Source organism: Lissotriton helveticus, chromosome 7 (genome assembly GCF_964261635.1).
Source record: "Lissotriton helveticus chromosome 7, aLisHel1.1, whole genome shotgun sequence".
NCBI lineage: Eukaryota > Metazoa > Chordata > Amphibia > Caudata > Salamandridae > Lissotriton > Lissotriton helveticus.
Window position 1 is genome coordinate 228,271,521 of NC_136068.1, and position 6,367 is coordinate 228,277,887.

Consider the following 6,367-nt stretch of genomic DNA (forward strand, 5'->3'; position numbering starts at 1 on the left):
GCCTGCTGGCTGAAGTGTAGGACCTCTGTGCAAACCTTGGCTTTTGTGGGACATTCAAAAGTAGCAGCATTGGCAGCGGGAATGTGCTGGGCAGGCAATGTCTGGAGCTTGTGTCTAGGAAGGTCTTGTTGACTCTTTGACATTGGCCTCGGTTGAATTCCTCTATGTTCGGACTTAGAAACATTTCTGGAAAATAAACGTATTTCAGTGGAGCAAACCAACAGGTTGAATCTGACCAGTGATTTGACGTCGGTGTCTGCGGCTCATTGGTGGTAGCCTCTGGGGATTTTTTGGAAAAAGTTTCGAAGTGCCCAGTTTTGCAGTTCTTGCAGGTGAATAGTACACTCTAAAACCAGTCAAGGTTCCAGGACCTTGTGGAAACCACTTGAAGGGTTAGGGCTCAACCTTTCCGAAGTCACAAGCAAGGTCCAGAGTAAATCCAGTTAGAACTGGTCAACCGGACACCCGAAGTTGCATGCTTCTTGCCGCTTTTGCGTTCCTGGAACTTAACAGGAGGCTAGCCAATTAGCCTTTGGAGTCCACTTTTCTTTTCCAGCAGTTTTTTTAAGAAGGCACCAAGGGGTGCCACTTTTATGCCACAATTTCTAGGAGTTGTGGTACTAAACTATCCCACAATGTCCTTCTCTGCCAAAATCCAACATGACAGTGCCTTTCTTCCGCTGGTCAGCGCTCTGGGCACACCACTGACGTGTGTCTAGAGAAATGAAAAAACTCCCCCTGCAAACAAGTTCAATGTTTAGAGTGTGTGCGTGGGGCATACGATTCAATGCAAATCCCTCACGTCACAACGTGTTGAAAAAAGTGCAGACGTGTTTCAAGACCCAGTCCTCTTGTACCGTAACTCTCATCAGGGCTTCATGTTAACGGTCATAGATTTCTGATTAAAGGACAGAGCTGCTCCTCTGACTCCTATTTGCATCTTCACTGTTAGCTAGGCCTCGCTGTCAGTGAAGTTGCAGATCATATCAGATATAGAATATGGATGTGCTCAGACTTAAAAACAGGATGCAATGATTACAGAAATAGACGCCAGCCTCTGAGCAAAGTGGGAATGTTTGAAAGAAATTCCCCCCGGCATAAACTATGAAGTGCACTGCAATAATTTCTTTTGAGAGATTCTGGTTACCACATAAACAGGAGTCAGAGCAACAGCTCTGTCCTTTAATCAGAAATCGCTGACCATTAACAGGAAGTCCTGATTAGAGTCCCGGTACCAGAGGACTGGGTCTTGAAACGCATCAGCACTTTTTTCAACACGGAGGCATTTGAGTAAACTTGTTGTGACGTGGGAGATTTGCATTGAATCGTATGCCCCACGCACACACACTAAACATTTTCCTGTGTTTGGCACATGTTTGGCCCCAAAAACAAAATAGCGATAAGAGTTTTCTAGTTTCTGATGTTATGATGCAAAAGTCCAATGTTGTTGTATATAAATGTGTTTGTATATAAGTATTTCATGCTCTGCCTATTGTGAATCATCATAAGTATTTTTCATGTTTTGTATGTTAATTTGAAAAATGTGTGTCTCTTTACTTCCCATTCAACTAAAATCTTTTTTGGTAAAATACAAACAATTGCAAAGAAAGGAATGGTTTAATAAAAATTCCATTCAAACAGAAAAGATAGTGGTCTGCTTGTTGCTCAAAAATAACAAGAGCATAACGTCAAACGGAGCCAGGTTCCTCTTTTTGTAGTCTACTTTCTAAAAGTGGCATTTTAAAAATAGTAATTGAAAATCAGATTGGCTTTTTAATCCCTATTAAATCAATTCTTGAATCAAGGTTTTAGCTATTCCCAATCTGAACTTGCATTATAAGGTGTTATAATGTAAATGCTATGTACCATGCCATATGGGTATTTAGGACCTACATTAGGGCTGACTTATAAGTATAAAAAAGGAAAGTTAAGCCCTGATAAAAGGATGATTTTAACACATTGAAATGTCAGTCATGGTTTCATCTTCGCTTTGGAGGTGGCAGAATAAGTGCTGCAGTCCACTAGTGAAATTTAACTTGCAGGCCCTATGTACACTGCCCTATGTACACTGGGTGCCATATACTAGGGAATTATAGGTAAGTTAAATATGCCAATAAGGACCTTTGGCCCATTCAACAAGCTCTGTGGGGTTGGATCACATGCACTGTGGCCTAATCAGCAGGGCCCTAACGTACAGAGTTCTAAAACCATCACCCTCAGCCCAAAAAATGGACGCATTCATGCAAACAGAGGCACTTCTTTACAACTTAGATAATGTACCTGCACCTCTTACTAAGTCCAATAATTTACCTGCTTTTGCTTGAGTTGGAGTGGAAATAGTAAATGTAACTCTTCCAAAGGCCAACACTTTCTCTGCTTATGCTTACCGTGGAGTGGAAATAGTAAATCAAACCCCTCCAAAGTCCAACACCTTCCCTGATTTTACTTATGGTGAAGTGGATAAGTAAATGTACCCCTTCAAAGTTCAACACTTTCACTGGAGTATATTAGAATAGAGTGGGAATGGTAGAAATAATCCCTCCAAAGCCCAACACTATCCTTGATTTTGCTCATGGTGTAGTGGACTAGTGTATTGCTTTGCCCACTTGCGTAATCTGAACTTACGCACACCACTTACTCACATAGAAACTCCAACACTCCACTGGAGGTAAAAATGAGCTTTATTAATATTGTAGGCAAAGGCAATAAGTCACTGAAGCTAATAAATTCTTAGGCACCGAGTGAAAGGCAATAAACAATGAATACACCACACTATATATCTATACATCTGAAACTGTGAATACAGGCATATAAACAGTTAATGTACAAAGCACCTCACCAGATGCGTCCGCACCGGAGAATCCAACATCCCTGGCCAAGCACTGAACAGCAAGTCGGGAACCCTGTAGAGACCGGAGGCTCAGGAAGTAATCTCTCCGGGCACCAAAGTTGTCCCGCGAGTGCGTCCACTCCAAGACTGAGTTCCTGAGCTCCACCCCACAGACACCGCTTTTTATAGTTTAAATCAATATGTTCGAGAAGCCTCTAGCAGGCACTCTCCCCCATCTATTTGCAAGTGCTGGCCTCATCTCTGCATCAGACCCACCCAGACAGACCTGGCCATATTCTATCTGGGCAGTGCCGAGGCAAAAGACATTCCTTTCCCACTCTCCGGCCTTGGAGACTTGCACGGCCATCCTCCCTCTGTCCTAGAGATAAGTATGGAATGCATGAAAACACTCTAAAGGTACAACATAACCTCACGAGGCATCCTCACGAGATGCCTCGCACCTGCTTGTACTGGTTTACGTGAAAAACATGTTTATGTTCCTGCTGAAATGTAACTCCAGGTCAAGGCAGCACAAAATGGAAGTGCGATGCAACAAAATGGAAGATCTGAGCATTGCATGGAATCGAGGTCAACATGTGATTTAGCACGTGTAAAATGGCAAATGCAGTACATTCCACCCCTTGACCTTCGATTCACCTATCATACCCCATTGGCCTAAACACCATGGATCTGGGCCTAAAAAGGGAGACAAGATTAGGAATGCATTGAATGCAACAACATAATGAGATAAAAACACAAATAATGACTATAATAACACCCAAAATATACCGAAGCTGTCCAAAATTAGGCAGCCACCCAAACAACCAATCCCACCATCCTTGATCAACGTCTTGGGTAACCCCTTTCACTAAATCTTTCAAAGCATTAATATGTGTATGGATAGACGTAGAATGATCAGATAAATTAAAACAACAGAGCCCCTCAAAGTCCTCGCAACCATGGTTATGTTTTAGCAGCAAATAGTCTACAGCTGCCCTATTTTGCAAAACAGCTTTTCTTGTTCCTTGAACATCTAATAATAATTCAGCTAAAGAGGCAGAAGTGTGATTGAGATTCTTTACAATTAAACAGGCAAGCTTAGCAATTGTTCTGGCATTATAAACGGACAGTCCTGGCAATCCTACAATGGACAGAGCCAAACTAGTATATTCTGTTCTGGAAAGCAAATCAATATCAGAGTCACAATTCTCAGGTTATTGAATAGCGGCTCTAGAAGAGCGAATACGTGTAACAGAATGCATGGGAAAAAGCATAAGACTTAATCGTGATAAGGCACAAGGTCCTCCAGTTATGTTAGCTGGTATATAAGTGTATGAAATATTACCACACGAGAACAACCATCCTTTAGGTAATTTCACGTGGTTAACATGGCTAGCGGCTAATACGGTGTGATTACAAACCATATAATTGGTAACATTACTACATAAACTGTCATGTCATGACTGACATAATGTTTGTTGATCAGGGGTCAATTGTTTGCTTTTCTCTAGTTTTAATTGGCCACACTTGCCAATCTTGGTAGGGTCACAAGTTAATTGATAGCAAACGTCTCCAGTAGAGATATTGTAGGTAACAATACCTGTCATGTTCCTCCAGCGGCTATCTGTAACCTCCGGGCAAAAGCGACAGTACTCATAAAGACTCAGATGTGTTTGAGCATTACTTTCCTCCACTACCCCATCAAAGTTAGTTTGGTTGAAAATGTGCAGAAGCACCTGTGCAGGGGTAGGTACGGCAACAAGACACGTTGATATCATATCAGCTGTACTCTGAAGATTTCTCATACAGAAGTGGGAAGTGTTCAGCACATTCCCGGCTAAGTAGGTCCAGATGTTATCCGGTTGCTGCAACAATGCTGTCATCCGACTCGGGCGGTTGATCCCCTTCAGCATCCCCGGGCCCTCCCGGACCCTGCCGGACACACCCAAACACCGACCACACAGCGCAAGCATCGCAGCGGCAAGCCATACTGTGATCTAGAAACAGAAAACAAACTGGTATAATCACTCTCGCAAATAAAATTTTTCAGCAGGTACATTTTCCCACTTTTCCTGTCCAGGTTTCATGATGACTAGGATGTTATCCTTGCCTTTAGCGATCAATTCTGCAGGTTCAGGAGGTTTGTTTGGGGACTCCACCCACAATTTTGCCCCTGGGTTCTTGTCAGTAGATCCGAACCCGCCCTTTCCTCGCACAGTTAGAAGGGCTGGGGCCGTCCCCTTCATGACATTTCCTCCATAAACCGGCATGATGACCATTTGGGCAACACGGTCACCGGGTTGCACCATCAGATCATTGTTTCCACTGTTCAATAGGATAACTTTGATCTCCCCCTGGTAATCGGCATCGACCACCCCTCCCAAAACCTGGATGCCTTTAAGGGCAAGCCCAGATCGAGGGGTGATTAGCCCGAAATGCTCTAGGGGAATTTGAACTCCAATTCCTGTCTCAATCAAAGTAATGTCTCGTGGTTGCAATCGATAGAGTTTCAAGGCATGTCAATCAAGACCGGCAGCTTCTGGTGTGGCACGATATGGAGCCAAAGCTCCGGGAGCTGTCTCCCAATACAGAATCGTGTTTGTGGCCACATGGGGCTTAATCTGCAAAGCTGGGGTAAACATGCGCATCAAAGGAGTCTCTGTATCAGCAAGAGGTCGGTTGTTTAAAATCTGCAATGCATCAGGCAAGTGATCCCTCCACCCCTTCAATGACCCATCAGACAACTTTTTCAACTGCTCTTTCAGCAAACCATTCATTCTCTCAATCAAACCTGCTGCCTGTGGGTAATAGGGTATGTGATAGATCCATTCAATGTTATGCTGCACACAAAAATCTTGCACCATCTTACCTTTAAAGTGTGACCCATTGTCACTTTGGACCTGCAATGGAATTCCGTAATACAAGATCAACAAATTCGACGTTTTCAGAGTGTTAGACTGGGTTGCTCTCTTGCATGGAAAGGCGATGATATAGCCATAATAGGTATCCACCACAGTGCATGCATACTGACATCCTGGACTCATTGGCATTGGCCCGATGAAATCAATTTGCCATATCTGCCCTGGTAACTTCCCTCTGCTTAGCTGGCCTCTCACTACCTGTGGAACTGGTCTGTGCTGAGTATGCTGACAAACAGGACAGTGAATGATTGCAGTCTTAATCAAATCTAGGGGAATATACATCCCTCTACTTTCAGCCCACCTGCTAGTGGCTCGCTCGCCCAAATGTCCACTTTTCTGGTGCGCCCATTTAGCCATGCCCACCAAGTCAGAATCCTGCGTCTCCACCTCAGCTTCATGAATCTTCGCTTCTTGGTCTGCAAAGGAATTGCACCAACGCTCTAGTGAGTCAGTCGGGCAATGAGCATCGACATGATAAACTGTAACTGTACTCTGGGACAACAATTCCCAAATTTCCTGCCACAACTCCTTTCCCCAAACCTCTCTATTGTGAATCATCCAATTGTGAGCATGCCATGTGGGAAGCCAAGTGGCTAACCCATTGGCGGTAGACCAT

The 6,367-nt window shown here is 43.7% G+C and overlaps 1 pseudogene; it reads right to left on the bottom strand.

Moving 5' to 3' along the window:
- Positions 1 to 3,483: 3,483 nt before the first annotated feature.
- On the bottom strand, positions 3,484 to 4,743 carry LOC144769012 (uncharacterized; annotated as a pseudogene).
- Between the last annotated feature and the right edge of the window lie 1,624 nt (positions 4,744 to 6,367).